The 16,032-nt window shown below is 48.6% G+C and overlaps 1 protein-coding gene across 27 annotated transcripts in view; it reads left to right on the top strand.

Annotated features, from left to right (window-relative positions):
• The first annotated feature begins 773 nt into the window (after positions 1 to 773).
• The window catches only part of SORBS1 (sorbin and SH3 domain containing 1), a 237,912-nt gene continuing 222,653 nt past the window's right edge, over positions 774 to 16,032 (top strand). For 20 of the 27 annotated variants that reach the window (XM_082673991.1, XM_082673989.1, XM_082673978.1 and 17 more), the window contains exons 1-2: positions 794 to 859; positions 2,744 to 2,870. The gene's annotated coding sequence lies outside the window, so the exon portion shown is untranslated. Of the gene's footprint in view, positions 860 to 2,743; positions 2,871 to 16,032 lie in introns of all 27 variants that reach the window. The other 7 variants (XM_082673992.1, XM_082673981.1, XM_082673988.1 and 4 more) reach the window with 2 other exon arrangements.

Below are 16,032 nucleotides of genomic sequence, written 5' to 3'. Positions count from 1 at the left end.
TGAAATCTCAGAGCCTGGGTTCCAATGCTGACTGCACCGGTTTCTGTGTGACTTGGACCAAGCCGCTTAAACCATTTCAGTCTTCCCACTTGAAAAATATGGATTAGTAATAGTGACTATCTTAAAAGACTATGAGGATCAAAAGAGAGAAAAACTAAGAAGTATTAAGCATGCTGGCTGACATACAGTATAATAATGATAGTAGTAAACATTTATATAGCGCGACGGCCAGGCACTGATCTAAATGCTTTACATACGTTAACTATATTAATCTTCTCTATGTCCTGTCCTGCGAAATAGGTACTGGTTATTATACCATTTTAAAGATGAGCAAACTGGGGCACAGGAGTTGAGTAAGTTATATGTACTCAAAACAGGTTAGCTGTTTTTTTTATGCCTAAGATTCCTTCCCAGCTCCCCGTGGGCGACCCCTCAGAAAGATCAGAGGGCGCGCCGGGCCAGCCTCCCGCCCAGCCCGAGGCCGGCCGGGACAGAAAGGGTTACTGGGACCGCGCGCACGTTCTCGACGGGAGATCCGCGGGCCCGCGCGCCGGGCTCACAATGCTGCGGGGCGGGGCGGCGGGGCACTTCATCGCCTCCCATTGGCGCACACGCCCCTTCCTGTCACTGCCGGGTCCGGCACCGCCCCCTAGCACCGCCCACCTCCCAGGCGCCGCCGGAGTGGATGGTTCCAGACGCATGCTAATGAGGGGGCCGCCGCCGCAGCTCATTGGCCGGCCGCGGAGTGTCGGTGAAGTCAGCGCCGAGTCCCAGAAAAACAGAGCGGGGCCAACTGCAGAGTGTAGTGCGAGTTGGGCAGGACGCGCGCAGCTGGCCCGCCCGCCGGGAGACCCGCAAGGTAAGCCCGCGCCAGCGGCCCCTCAGCCCGCGCTCGCCTGATTGTCAGCGCCGGCGCCGGGGGCGTGCGCCGGCCCGGCCCCCGCGGGCGGCGCCTTTGTTCCACGCTCGGAGGAGGCGCGTTTAAAGGGCCAGCTGTTGGAAGGACTTGAGGGACCCCCTCCCCCAGAGCATCCCCCGTGGTCAAGGGGAACACCGTGGTCCCCCTCGGCGGAACCCTCCTTCCTGCCTGCTTGGTGGATCCCCAGTCTTTAAGGGAAAGTTCCCCAGGGTGCGGGGGTTTTGGAGGATTCCAGGTTTTTGTCTTTTTTATTTTTTGTTTGTTTTTATTGGTGGGTGGGGGTACGTGCGATCATGGCCTCTGCTAGGAGAGAATGTCCGCCTGCTTCAGGCTGGCTGCAATTTGGGTGGGTGGAGGAGACATCAAAGCCCGCGTGGGTTTGCGCTGTAAAGTGAAACTACCGAGGAGAGGCTCCTCTGCAGTAGCCAGAGGAGGAAGGAGGGAGCGAGCGGCAGGATGGAGGCATCTCAGGTGTGTTCATTCATCAGCATCCCTCTGGAGGAGAGGAAGGCGGGAGGGCAGCACGGACTACCGGTCTGGCCTAGGACCCGCCAGAATGAGCGGGTACGTTTGTGTGTGTGTGTCCGTGTCCGGGGACGCCGGTGCCTGCTCATCTGCCCATGCTCCTTCATCCCTCAGTGACTGGCAGCTTCTTGCTAGCCAGCTCCTCACCGAGATGAACAGAAAGCAACTCCTTTCTCCGAATTCCCCGGGCATCCCCGGCTCTCCTCTGGCTTCTTTCCGAGGTGGCTTCCTTGATAAGCGCTAGCGCCATTCAAGATAGAGGGGGAAAGAGGCTTGAAATCATTACGTTTTATTCACAGGGGAATGTGCTGTCGAATTCTGCATCCCCGTGCATCCGCTGTCGTAAGATGGCTTTGAAATTCACCAGTGCATGCTTTCTTCAGGCAGACAGAATTTATTACGCTATTACATTGCTACATAAAGGCAGAAAGGATCCCACTGAGCGTTGCTCGTTTTATCCAGACCCTGGATTTTCCCAGCATGTTCTGGCTGAGCCTTTGGATTTTTTGTTTTAAACTGAGCGCTGGGATACCCCTCCTGTCACAGGGCCGACCTGCTGAAATCGCCGGAATTGATTTCACCGTCAATAGGAGGGAGGTTCATTTAGAGATATCATGGAGCCTGTCTGGCATGTCAGGCCTCTGACATCACCCCCCGCCCCCCGCCCCCCACCCCTTGCGCCCTTTTTCTCTCCTAAGTGAAGGCCAGGGAGGGCTTGTCTCCATGCCCCCCTCCTTGGTTTGTGAGCTTCTCTAGATTCAGTTTTGTGTTTTTGATTGGAAAGGTGGCTGGGTTGTGATTGAAGAGAACGGAGTGGATTAAGAGTGGGGTGGGCAGCAGATGGGGACAGCAGCCTCAATGACAGAAAACATATGCTGGATATTTGGGGACTCCTGATCTCCAGCCCTTAGAGACAGGTGAGGTTGATGGGTGTGTGTGGAGCAAGAGGGGTGTGTGTGTGTGTGTGTGTGTGTGTGTGTTGGCTGTGAGGGAGCGGTGGAGAGGAGGATGCTGCCAGCAATTTTCTGCCCCACCCTCTTGATGCTGCCTTAAATAGCTCCTTGCCATCCAAGCTCTGATGTTTCAGGCTCTTGGCCTGAGGGGAGGGGAGGGGAGGGGAGGGTTGGTCTTTTGGTACCTCTGCCCTGGGCACTGTTAGAGTGGATGGTTAGGAAAGGGTTAGTTCTCCAGGGGTTGCAGAGAGCTCATTTCTCTGCTGGAGGGCGCTGAGTTGAACTAGCTCGGGTGACTTCCCCGCAGGGTATTAGCAACTGAAAAGAAATGCTTTCTTCCCCATAGGACGAAGAGCTGGGAGGGTATTGTCACCATCCGTCCGTTTGACACTCACCTGCTGTTGGCCCTTTCCTCCTGTTACCTCCTGCTTTCTTTTATTCTAGTTGGCGAGTTTCCGTGAACTTTTCCGAAGGTACTGGGAATATTGGGAGGTGAGGTAGGAGTTGTGGGAAAGGACTAGCAGATGCTTCTTACTGGCAGAACAAAGAACTGTGCCACTCTCCCTTTCTTCCCTCTCCAAAATACAGTCCCATATAGATAGCAGTCTGGGGTTTTCTTTGCAGAGAATGAATGGGCAGGGTTCAGGAAAGAGAGCTTGTATTAGGCAGCATTAGTAGTCATCTGGCCATCCAAACTTAGCTCTGGCCCCTCCCCTGGACTTGCAAATAGATTTGCTGTAGAGGGCACTCCCTGGTAATTTGGGATTTAATCTGTCTCTTGAAAAAGGAAACGGATGGTATCACAAAGCTTTGGTGGAGGTCCTCTGGACCAAAAGCAGGACAGCTGGCTTTGATCCAGGCTCCAACCTGCTTTGGGCTTTGGGCTAGTGGCTTCCGCTCTCTGGGCCTGTGTCCTTGTTGGGAAAGTGGAGGGCTTTGGGGTAGATTGTTTTCCAGGGTTCCCGACAGCATTACTGTTCTTAGATTCACAAGACAGTTTGTGATGGCATTTCTAGATTCTTTGCTAAGCTGATGTTAAATTCACAGTATTACTCGATGGCACGAAAGAAACATTCCAGGACTCAGCCTTCTGTTGGATTCAGATGCATCTGTTCCTTGATTAGTGTGATTGGTAAGGTTTTGCTGTATCTAAATAATTTAGAGCTAGAACAGCCCAGAGTGAGACACAGCCCCTCAGTGTGGGTGGTTGGTTGGGAGACCAGGTGGGGTGACAGAATGCTGAGGAAAGGGAGTTTCTATAGTTCATTCTCTCTCCCTGTGTATGTTTAACTCACTGATTTATTTATGGTTATACAGGTGAATGTTTAGATGTTTAGAACCTGAGAGTTGGAAGAGACCTCTGTGATTGCCAGGTTCAGCCCCCCTCACTGAGGAATTTGAGGGGTTGGGTGGCTCAGCCATTTGTTCAAGGTCACACAGCTAGCAAGATGCAGAGCTGGGCAAAAATCCCAGGTGGATAGATTTTAGGTCTTGTTCTAGATACACCTCTTAAGTCCCCTCTTCCTCTGAGAGAAATGATACTAAGATGCGGTAGAGAAAAGAAAGGAGAAATTAGGGGCAGTAGAAGGGAAAGGTTGGGGAAACAGACCAGGTAGGAGGTTGGGGGCAGGTCAGATGAGGAAGGGGAAAACAGACACCAGGCTTGGAGGAAAAAGGGATGGAGCTGGAAGGGGGAGGCTTTATCAGCTGTGAAATAGCAGATTTCCACAGCCCTTAGAGTGAAGTAAGTAAGGAGAGGCTTGGCTTAGACACGGGTTGGGATGGGTGAACGGAGTCCAGGCCAGGGTTGGGACTGACTTGGAGTCTCTTGGGATCTCTCTGTTGACCCTCAGATTGCAGTGTGTGGTGGAGGCTGATTTAGTTTCAGGGCCAACTCAGGCCTTTGGAGCCAGTGGGGCAGGCAGAACTTGAACACGTGGAAAGTCAGATGTGCCGGGAGTGATGCTGGAGAATGCTGAGGTGGGAACCCATTCTGCTGAAGTTCCAGTTTTGTTTTGTTTTTTTAATTTAAAACGAAAAAAATTTTTCCATGGAATTTTTTTTTCAACTCAAACAGCATTTTCTCCACTGACTCTCATTGGTGCTTTGTACATTTTATGAGATAGCGATTTGTGTGATAGTGTCTCTTGTACTTCCTTTTCAGAGGAGATATTGGAGGTGACTGATTTACTGAACTGTAGCTCATATGGAGGGAGCTTCCGGCCTATGACCTGAGCTAAGCCTCAGAATGTTTAAATGAGCAGTTAAAGAGCTGGGAACAGTGGTTAACCACATTAGTAACCATTCAAAGGCAAGGATAAAAGGTGATAATACTTTGAAGTCTATAGCCCAAGCCTACAGCTGGCCATGTACAGTGTAATTTACTTTGGCCTAGGAAGTCTTTCTGTGGATCCTTTAGTTGTTCCCTCTTTTTGTGTATGGTTACTCATGTCTGTCTGTCTGTCCCTGTATCTTGCTGTCTTCCCATCCTTCTTTTCCCACACCCCCCGCTCTACCTTTCTTTTTCTCTCCTACTATTATACCTTTTTCTTTGACCTCCTCCTCCATCTTTTATTTACTGTCAATAACATAGCGCTGTAGTGTATTTTAATATATTTATTTGTTATTAAAATCTCATCCTCTCTGTTCTTAATTTGAAATCAGTTGAGTTCACTTTTTTGAATGTGTATATATGTGTTTTACACACAAAAAACAAACAAAACAAACCCAATTAAATTGCTTTTTACTTCTGTGTGGCCTTCCATTGATTTTTTTTTCCTCTGCTTCTCTTCTGTGGTCAGTAGTAGCTCTTTACAGAAAAAGAAATTTCCCAGCTCACTGTCACGTGGATATTATTGTTTTTATAACAAAACCAGCTACAACAATAGAAAAAGTTTCCCCCTTGTTTGTGGACACAAGGGACACCCTCTCCCAAGAGATGTGCCCTATTTCTTGACTTCCTCCCATGGAAAGAGTATTTACAGCGTATTCTCTAACAGGGGCCTGTACTGTAAGGGTTTGGAGGAGCTGATGGGGGAGCTGAGGTTTTATCAGTGATCCTGGTAATGCTTAGAGTGTGGGTGGCAGGGAGACAAGAGAGGACATGTAGGAAAAGTTCAGTGTGGTGGTTTTTCTTTATTTCCCCAGGCAGATCTAACTCATCCGGCAGTAGTAGGACCCAGACCCCTTTGGAAAAGAATGAGATGCTTCTCAACTTTCCCATTCGTGTTGGGACCCAAGGGACATCTTGTGTGACACAGGGAGTGTAGGCAGCCACTGACAGGTTGCTGTTATGAAGTCCCGGGTGCTTTGATGGATGCATGCTATGGTGTTTTAACCTTTCTTCTGACTCGTATTAATTATAGAGAAGCCTGAGTCTTGATGCTCAGTGGTCAGCAGATAGTTTAGTGTCTAAAGTGGGCCTCTCAAACAAGAAGTTGCCTTGAAGTCTCCAGTTTTTATGTTAAAAATTCACGTGAAGGGACTCCGTTGGTGGTCCAGTGGGTAAAACTCTGTGCTCCCTATTGCAGGGGGCCTGGGTTCAATCCCTGGTCGGGAAGCTAGATCCCACATGCCTCAACCAAGACCCAGTACAGCCAAAATAAATAAATATTTAAAAAAAAATTCATGTGAGTTTTGTATTCTGTAATACATCTGTTCTGGTTTTAGTATAAAAATATTTAAAATGCTTTACTGTTGACTACAGTTGATGGTCCAGGAAAATGCTGTGTTTGTCTGGGGTCTTTGCTTGTCCATGCCCGCCCTAAATATGCACAGCAGGTCCCGGACCCCAGCCAGAGAAGCCAGCAGTGGGGCAGGTGTCACACCTGGGGTGCTGGGACCTGCCCACTCATGCATTCCTGCTGACTCTGCCAGACCCACTGATGTCCCGTCATTCAGAACTCTTACACATCCCCCTGGTCTTTGTCCACTCCCCGGAAGGCCTGTTTCTCCTTTGCCCGGCTGACTTCTACTCCTTTCAGACGCCCTCATGTCTCAAAGAGGTGTTTTCTTCCTGTGTTTGCCTTTCAGCAGTAGCTGTTTCCCTGTCTTCTCTACCAGATTGTGAGATCTGGCAAGAGAGAATTTGTTTCAGCTCTTTTTTTTTTTTTTGCGGTACGCGGGCCTCTCACTGTTGTGGTCTCTCCCGTTGCGGAGCACAGGCTCTGGACGCGCAGGCTCAGTGGCCATGGCTCACGGGCGCAGCCGCTCCGCGGCATGTGGGATCTTCCCGGACCAGGGCACGAACCCGTGTCCCCTGCATCAGCAGGCGGACTCTCAACGACTGCGCCACCAGGGAAGCCCATATATATATATAGTTTTAAAAGTCAAATAACACTGCAAGCCTTATAAAGAAAGCTGTGTCAGCCCTCCTCATCCTGGTGACCCACTCCCCAGGGTTAGTCACGGAACACGATTTTCTGTTGCTGCAGGAACAAATTACCACCAATGTAGTAGCTTTAAGCAGCACAAATTTAAATTACAGTTCTGTGGGTTAGAAGTCTGAAAAGGGTCTCACTGGGCTAAAATCAAGATGGTAGCAGGGCTGCATTCTCTTCCTTGCGTCTTCCCCTTTCTGGAGGCCGCCTGCATTCCTTGGCTCATGTCCCCCTTCCAACATCTTCAAAGCCGGCAATGGCCGGTTGAGTCCTCCCATGCATCACTGACCTTCTACCATAGTTACATCTTCCTGACTCCCTTCTCCGTCCCTCTTCCGCTTTTAAGGACCCTTGTGATTACTTTGGGCTCACCTGGATAATCTAGGATAATCTCCCTGTTTTAAGTTCATTTGGTTAGCAACCTTAATTCCATTTGCAACCTTAATTCCCCTTTGCCATGTACCATGCTTATGGGTTCGGGGATTAGGGTATGGGCATCTTCATCTTTGAGGGACCATTATTCTGTCTACCATAGTCACTTCCAACCCTTTTAGCTGTTTCTCTTGATATGGCTATTGTCCTGCTATGGACGAGAGGAGCCCTTATTCCCCTCTTCACTCCTCCTCTCCTCACATACTTCCCTTCCTTCATGTCCTCCCAGTGTGATTATGTCACAGTGTTTGGTTACAACGATAGTCAATACTTATATTATTTTGACTGTGTAAATAGTGTTCATGGCTGAGCCTTATAGTTGTACTGTAATGAAATTTCCTTTCTTGTATGTCTCTTTTTTTTATTTTTTTGAGTTAATAATTGCTTTTTTTTTCCTATTTAGTTTCCTTTGTACTTATTACTAATTCCCAGTGTTTCTGATGGCATTTTAAAATATCTCTGTTTCATAACACAAGTTCCTTTTTATTTCACTACAGTCTTTTTGTCCTTGGAGACCTCCCTCCCAGAGGCCTCCATCCCTCACCTTTATTCCCTGCTGATTGACCTCTAGGCCTGGGGCATGACTCATCATGGGGATTCCCTCACCTTGCTCTGGGTTGGATCCTCTGTTTCCTATTTCTTGATTTATTCCTCAGGAGTTTCTGAGAGAGGGTCTGTACAACTTGATCACCTCACATTTGCATGTCTGAGCTGTTCTATTCTATTATACATTCACACTTGATTGGTGGTTTGGTTTGTCTAGAATTTTAGATTGAAAGCCGTTTGCCCTTAGTTTTGAAGGCATTGCTCCGCTGTTTTCTAGGTTCCAATATTGATGTCAGAATTTGGATGCTATTCTGATTCTGGATCATTTACGGGTAACCTGCATTTTTCTTGCGGAAAGTTTTAGGATCATCTTTCTTTCCCTGTATTTGGATTGTTCTTGCTTTAAAAATTATCATGCTGGCTCCTTGGTGTGCTCTTTTGATCTGAAGACTCAAATTCTTCAGTTTGGGGACATTTTCTTATATTTTTCTCTGTTAATTTCATTTTCTCCCCTTTTCTTGTGTTTTGTCTTTGGAACTCCTATTACTTGGATGTTGGACATCCTGGGTCAAGTTTGTAATTTAAAAATCTTTTATTGTTTTCCATTTTGCTTTACTTTTTCTTTTTATTATTATAAATTTATTTATTTTATTTATTTTTGGCTGTGTTGGGTCTTTGTTGCTGTGTGCGGGCTTTCTCTAGTTGTGGAGAGCAGGGGCCACTCCTCATCGCGGTGCGCAGGCTTCTCATTGCTGTGGCTTCTTTTGCTGTGGAGCACGGGCTCCAGGTGCACGGACCTCAGTAGTTGCAGCATGTGAGCTCAGTAGTTGTGGATCACGGGCTCTAGAGCACAGGCTCAGTAGTTGTGGCGCACGGGCTTAGTTGCTCCGTGGCATGTGGGATCCACCCAGACCAGGGCTCGAACCCTGGTCCCCTGCATTGGCAAGTGGATTCTCAACCACTGCACCACCAGGGAAGCCCTTGTTTTACTTTTGAGAGACATCTTCAGCTTTATCCTTAATAACCCTTTTGAATTTTTAATTTATGCTTTCATGGTTTTGCTTGCAACATTTTTGCATGCTTTACTTTCTAGAATTTGCTAGTTCTCTGAAGGCTCATTTTTCTTTTTTTGTTTTGAATAGCATCTTGTTCTTGCTTCATGGGTGCAGTAAACCCACTTATATGTGTTGTATTTCGTTTTTTGGTGTTTTTCTCCTTCCCCTGCATTGTCTTTGTTTCCTCCAAGTCCCTTTTTTCTGCTTCTTTTGGTTACTGTATTTCCCATTGGAACCATCCTTCCATGCATGCTGATCCTTGACTGTCCATTTATATTTTAAGAGTGGAGACCAAAATGCTGATTGGGCACCTGTGCAACAAGAAAGGGGCTTGTGAACCTCGTGGTACAGTGATTCATTAGAGAGCCTCCCTTTCTTCCACTGAGGACACCTAGAAATCAGTGCATATAGATCTTTTCTCTGGGAATGTTGGGTTTTCCCGGAGAGGAGTATGCCTGGGGGTGTAATAGCCTGTTTGTTGCTCCTCCTGGGAGCCTTGATGGGGAAGGAGGCTGGGTACCCTGTCTGGTATGCAGATTTTCACTCAGTCCATCTGTTTTCGGAAAGTTGCCCCCCCTCTCCCTAACTCCCTCAGCTGTGTCTCTCCCTCAACTGTGTCTGAATCCAGAGAGTCTCTGGTGTAGTTGCCTAAACAGTGAACCTCCCCCTCTTGCCGGCTGAGGGAGGGGGGTCACCAGACTGAGCAGATTGCAGGAGAGACCCTGGCATCTTTTTGCTCCTTTTGCCAACTTTCTGCAGGCTCCCCTCTTTCTAGTCCCGTCCTGCTTCTCCCCTTGCAGTCCTTGGTGCCCCCCATTCCTGAGCCTTCTCCTGTTCCTGTGACATAAGTCACCATTTGTTCAGTGGTTTTCTCCCCTACTTGCACTCAGCAGAACAGATGAAGCAGAAACCCAAATCAGCGACCGCATGGCAATCGGCTCTGTCTCTTCCAGAATTCTGTTAACATATCTCATCAGCCATCGTCTCCTTTCCATTAAAAAACAGATTCCTCTGCTGCCTTTTTGTGGGGTTCTGGGAGAGAGCAGAGATAAATGTGGCTGTTCTGATCTGACCAGAAGTTCGTTTCATTTCTTTATCCAAGCCTTTAAACAGGTGCCTGATATATAGTATATTCCCAAGAAATGTTTGTTAAATGATTGGACGCATGTTTCTAAGATGGTATACATACAGCAGCTCCTCAGATTTTCAAGAATCCCCAACATACAGTTGTCCAGAAATAAATCCATTGTTTATTCTGAGATGGATGTAATAACAAGCAGTGGGCAGACCCTGCCACTCTCCCCCTGAAGGGTCGGATAAGAAGTGCCGTGAGATGGATTATAGACTGTTGGGCTGGTAAGTGATGAGATCCAGGTGCCATCTCCAGCCCCATCACTAACAACTTGGGTCACCTTGAGAAGTCACTTAACCCATCTGAGTTGTGGTTTCCTCAGCCTTTAAAGGGGCTGTTCGTCAAGATTTGATTCATTTCACTGCCCTGAGTGCCTGCTGTGTGCAAGGCACGGCTCAGGGTCCCTCTGGGTATCTCTTTAGTTCAGTATTTTGTACATGTGTCTGTTATGGCACGTGTCACACTGAGTTGATGGTGTTTGGTTCATATGTCTTTCTCCTGATCGTCCTTCAGTAACTTGCACGGGGTAATGCTCTGCAGATTGCACCTCTTACCCTTTCTGGATGTGGGCCCCTGGTGAAGGCTTACATTATAGCTCTCTTCGTATCTCCTGGGTCTGCCACAGTCCTCAGCTCATAGGAGATGTATGGAAGCTTAGATTTTTGCACTTAGAAAGAATACATCAAGGAGACACGAAAACGTGAGTTGCTCTGCCAGGATCCCCAAACCTTGCTTGGAGAATAGAGCCTCGCTCGTTGGGAGTCTAGCTGTATACGCCGCGGCTCACTTATGGAGGTGCGGAGGGGGGGACTGAATACATTAAGTCAGCGGAGATAGCAGTCCTGGGCCACAACCCTGACACTGGAGGATTGTTCCCCACACGCAGATCTCAGTCATGTAGTTGTTTAACCAGCCTTACAGTGAACTAGGATGGGACTCATACTAACTAAGAAAGTGACTTACAGATATAATCCTGTATTTAAAAATGTTTAAGTGCTGGGACTTCCCTGGCGGTCCAGTGGTTAAGACTTCACCTTCCAGTGCAGGGGTTCGGGTTCAATCCCTGGTTGGGGAGCTAAGATCCCTTATGCCTAAAAACCAAAACATAAAAGAGAAGCAATGTTGTAACAAATTCAATAAAAGACTTTTTAAAAAAATGGTCCACATTAAAAAAAATCTTTAAAAAATGTTTAAGGGGGCTTCCCTGGTGGCGCAGTGGTTGAGAGTCCACCTGCCGATGCAGGGGACACGGGTTCGTGCCTTGGTCTGGGAAGATCCCACATGCCGCGGAACGGCTGGGCCCATGAGCCATGGCCGCTGAGCCTGCGCGTCCGGAGCCTGTGCTCCGCAACGGGAGAGGCCGCGACAGTGAAAGGCCCGCGTACCGCAAAAAAGGAAAAAAAAAATGTTTAAGGGCTGTTTCATAACTTATTTTGTTTTTCCCAGACCTGTGAGCTAGCATGCCAGGACTAGTAAGTAGAAATTTCAGGGAGATAGTTTAGCTCCGTAGAACTTTTAGAAGATTTGTCTCCATAGCTTTTCATCTTGAGAGGTGCTCCCTCTCTTACTGCTTTGGGAGGCCTGAGCTCCTGGGCAAGCTGAGGTTAGATGTCCACTGGGCAGGGAACCTGAAGAATCAATGCTTGGGTGTCAGTGAAGTCATATTAGAGCACCTGAAAAGTCCTTTGCTTTTGATTTGTTCAACAAATAGTTAACTGAGCTCCAACCATAGGCTGGGGTCTATGCTGGGCTCTGCGAATACAGCAGTGACCAAAGAGAAGTGGCACCTGCCATCCTGGAATTTATAGACTAGAGTTGAACTTTCCAGTATGGTAGCCACTAGCCACATGTGACTATGTAAGTTTAAATTAATTAAAGTGAAATACAGTTTAAAATTCAGTTTCTCGGTCACACTAGCCACATTTCAAGTGCTCCATAGCTACACGACACTAGCAGCTGCCCCATGGACAGCACAGTGAGAGAACCTTTCCATCACCTCAGGATGTTCTCTTAGGAGACGCTGGACTACAGAGCTAAGAGTCTCTTTTTCTAGACCAGGCGTCCGTGATCAGCCTTGTTTCACAGTCGAGGCAGCTGAGGCACAGAAAAGCCATTTGTTTAAGGTCCTGTGGCTGGATGGGCCTGAGCTGGGAGCAGATCTCTTACCTTGGAGCTCGGCTCTTCTCTCTCGGAAGTGAGGTCGGGGAGCAGTGACGAGGCGTGTGATCTCTGCGCTCAGGCTGCTTGGGCCCCCATCCTGGCTCTGCTGCTCCCTCAGGCAAGTTTCTAGTCTGTACCTCAGTTGCCTCACCTATAAAGTGGAGAAAACAGTAGTGCCTACATCACAGGACTGTGTAAGTCTTTAGAGCTGTGCCTGACACGTAGTAATCACTCAGTAATGCTGGTTGCTGTATTGAGAATGAGAAGGGGACTGAAGTTATTGGCAGAGTCAAGGGGCGTTTTCAAACAGGAGACCATGGAGTGGAAAAAACATTGGCAGGCAAAGCTGTGTTTGTAGAGCCGACTGACCACCTGGAGAGGGACACATAACTGAGTACGTCTAAGCCAGGGGCTGCTTCGGTCACGTGAGCTGATGTGAAAATGCCAGTGTGTTCCTGAAGCCGTCCCAGCTCCAGTACTGGTGACTGGTACTCGAAACAAGAATCCTTTTGATGTCTCCTTCCTCCTGGTCTGCCTCTACCCACAGCCATTTCTCTGGTGCCCAAACATTCCTCCCCTCTCCCCCCACCCCTGACATCTCCACCTTGGAAGGATGAGGTCAGAGATGTTTGCCATTACCCCTGTGGAGCAGAGGGATGTGCCAGAGAAGTGCAGCAGAGAGAAGGGATCCTGGTCTTTTCTTAGCGGTTTCTATCCCTTGGTGATTTGCATTCCCACGATTGCTCAGTCCTGCAAGCAGGTCCATGTAATGTAGCTTCGTGTTCCAGAGGTGCCCATTTTGCTGGGTGAAGAGAAAGAGAGCTCTGCTGTCAGCCCCAGGGACGAGATGGTGCCCCGTTTGAGAGGTGAATCCCTGCCTGCACGTGGAACTTTTGTTTAAGAAGTGCTTCAATAACCACAGTCTCATTTCACTTGTTAAACAAATGCTGATGAGCAATGTAGACATAGGCCCCGCCCTCCTGGAGTTTATTTCCTCATTAACACCCTGAGGGCTGGGCTCTTCCCTGGCAGGCGTTCAAGTTTGTTTTGGGTTTTGAGTAGGAAGGTTATAGTGTGGCAAAGTATGTGGGGCGTGGGGGTAGTGAGGACACGCTAGACATGCATAACCCATGTGGCAGGTAGTAGAGAAAGGCCAGTGGTGGACCTGAGAAGTCAGGCGTGTAGTAATGATCGACCCAGGAATGACCTGTGAGCAGTCTGTTCCTGGCAACCTGGATTCTCAACGTGCCGTAAAAGTGCTGCCTGAGTTTCAATACCAATGAGCAGGAATACTGACTACCGTACCTTAACCTGTACCTTGCTCTGCCGATCTCATTCCCATTTGGGCCTTGACTTTTCAGCATCGTGGGGATGTTCTAGCTCATGGCAGTTGTAATAGAAATGGGTGGGGACGCGGAAACTCATTACTCGTTTGTATCATGCCTTATACATCGATTATTAACACCTGCCCACAGGCCCACCTTTGAGCTTGGTCTCCCAGTATGAAGTCACTGGACATACCATGTGAAATCCTAACAGTCACTGCCAGTCCCTGGAATGTGTATGGAACCTGGAGGCTGTGCACGTGAGCAGTTCCCTTGTCTGATGTGTAAAAAAATAGACAGTTCATTTGCAGGTTGTTCTCCACTCAGAGTTGGTCTTTAGTCAGTGCAGATCCAGTGTTGGGTGACTGTTTCCCACAAACACAAAATGATGGTCAGGGGTTGTAGCTGCTGATAACAAACTAACAGGAGAGAAAATGGGAACATTTTCACGGTACGTCGCTATTCGGGGGTCTTTGCAAGGCTGCTCTAGCATACATACTGCTGACCCGTCTGTGCTTGGGCCTCTCTTTATAGACAGTGCGCACAGCAGGCAGGATCTGGAAGGCAGGGATGAGGTAAGAAAGGCTGGAATTGGATTGGGGAGATATGAGTTGCTGCCCCAGTGGCCCGGGCAGTGGGCTTGAGAGCGGGCCAGGGATCTCGAGGGAGGAGTCAAGGCAAAAGTAGGAGCTGGGCTGCTTTAAGCAGGACAGAATGAATCAGGCTCCAGAGAAAGCAAAATCCCAACAGGGACAGAAAATAGAGCAGCTGGAGAAAGCTGGGGCTTGAGGGAGCCCAGGGCCTCCGCAGGGTTTTGTGGTGGGTTGCTGAAGATTAGGCTGCCAGGCCCATGAGCCTGGGCCAAGACGGTCTCAGGCCTTTTAGGACTATTTCACTTTTGCTTTGTGGGGCCTTTAGTTGGACCTGGTGCATTAGTGAGCCAGCACCGGCAGGTGTGAGGGGGCGAGGACCCCCCTAGGACCTGGGAAATGTTAGTCATGCCTGGGCACTGATAGAAGATACGGCTCCTCTTCGAGACAGCTGCTGCAGCAGGAGGCTCCACAGCCCGCCAGCCTGCATTACAACCCACAGTCTTGGTTTTATCTTTAATTATTAAAGTCATGGGCTATTTAAACACTCACCTGAAGCATCATTGTAAATAATTTTCCCTTCTTGGGGTCAAAAGAGCTCCAGTAGGGAAGAGGTTTTGTGGCTGTGGTTCTGGAGTGTCCAGGTTGCTCTCGCAAGGAACATACACCTGGGCAACCAGAGCACCCAGAGGATGCCCTTGACCGTGGGTACGCACCTCCTTGGACTGTCTTGCAGATTGGCATTTATTTTGCATAAATCCTTAGTTCAAGGAGTATAGGGTTTTCCTTCTATTGTAGGCAAGGAAGAAGCCATGCTGTTAGAAGATGTAAAATATTTAACACTCTCTTTAAAAAATTAAACTGCCCAGGAGCCTTTGATTGGTGGTGCCCATGGCAACATGCATGGTTTTCAGGAGTGTCTTCCTGTGGCTTTTGGGCTCCTAAGAAGCAGAGGAGGGGTGGGGGAGTTGGGGGGAGGCGGGGGGGAGCCTGCCACTGGCAGGACTGGCTGGGAGGCAAGAGAGCCCACCTGCTTTGCTTGGCTCGGTGGCTGGGCATGTAGCAGGGCTGAGTGACCCCTTCAGAGGCAGGAACTGGGGGGCAGTCTGTTTTGATAAGTAGAGAGGAGTAAAGGGGAGGAGAGGAACTTGGAGCTTGTTCATTCATTTTGTTTTATTGGCCTCTGTTAGTCCGTGACACTTAGGCTTCTCTGTCCGGCCTCAGGACTTCTGTCCATGCAGTTTCCTTAGCCTGGAGTGCTCTTTCCTCCCTCACCTAGTTAGCTCTGCTCATCCTTCAGGTCTCAGCTGAAGCAGCATATTCCTGGGGAAGCTTTCTCGGACCCCCCAGAGCAGATTAAACCCCCGTGTTTGAGGCTGTCCTGATTCATTTGTTTTGGACAGAGCATTCTGCACAGTGTTTGTGTCAGCCGCTTTGGTACACTTGTTTGGCCAGTCCTGTTTGTCTGCCTACCCAACAGTCTGTAGGATCTGTGAGGCAAGCAGCCAGGCATTCTATGCCCAGTGCCTACCTAGCATGTGCCTGGCCCACAGGAGGTGCTCCCTGTGTGTGGAGCAAATGAATTCATTTACTAAGTTTTCAGGTCTGTCCCAGATTCTGGGAATACAGAGGGAATCAAACTCCTTCTGTCCTCACAGAATTCCTGGCCTAGAGCGGTGGGTGAGTTCTCAAGGTCGCTATTGAGAGGAAACATTATCTGTTAAAGTTCTATTTATTCCTTAACTCAAATAGAAGAAAGATGTAGCTTTCCTATTTATATTGATAGTAGTCCAGATTTTATCATTATCAGTAAATGTGCTCAAAGCGATTTTACTGATAGGAAGGTATGATCAAAAAGTTTGGTGACCACTGGTCTGAAGGGAGAGATAGGCACGTGGAAGAGTTTTTATGCCAAAGCGTGATGAGCGGTAAGTTAGGGCAAGTACAGGGGGCCGTGGGGGCCACACAGGAGGGGAGCTGGACCCAGCCCGGAGGAGGGCGTTCCTGCTGAAGGCA

This window comes from Grampus griseus, assembly GCF_964374135.1.
Source record: "Grampus griseus genome assembly, chromosome: 16".
NCBI lineage: Eukaryota > Metazoa > Chordata > Mammalia > Artiodactyla > Delphinidae > Grampus > Grampus griseus.
Note: the sequence above shows the minus strand (reverse complement) of the source record. Positions and strands in the feature narration are given on the sequence as shown.